The sequence below is a fragment of the Lupinus angustifolius genome, chromosome LG15 (assembly GCF_001865875.1).
Source record: "Lupinus angustifolius cultivar Tanjil chromosome LG15, LupAngTanjil_v1.0, whole genome shotgun sequence".
Taxonomy (NCBI): Eukaryota; Viridiplantae; Streptophyta; class Magnoliopsida; order Fabales; family Fabaceae; genus Lupinus; species Lupinus angustifolius.
The window spans coordinates 6928134-6928454 of record NC_032023.1 but is presented as its reverse complement, the minus strand read 5'-3'; positions in this window follow the sequence as shown (position 1 = coordinate 6928454).

Here is a 321-nt window from a genome sequence, read left to right as displayed (position 1 = left end):
ACATTTGCAGATGCAGATACTTCATCTTCCCCCACCGGCTTGCTAGGACTCCATTCATTGGGACAATTTTTTTTATAATGCCCAATCTTTTTTCACTTATAGCACTCTACTGGTGTTCTGCCCCTGGAATATGGTCTTTTCCCTTTGGCAGGACCTCCTCTGCCTTGTCTCCTCCCGCGCGCTTGACTCCCTTTCACATACAAACCATCACTCTGCGACCCTTCACCAACATTCATTCTTCTTTGAGTGTGGGACAGAAGTGCAGATGTGATCTCATCCAGTTTGATTGAGTCTTTCCCGTACGTCAATGTTGTCACCAAG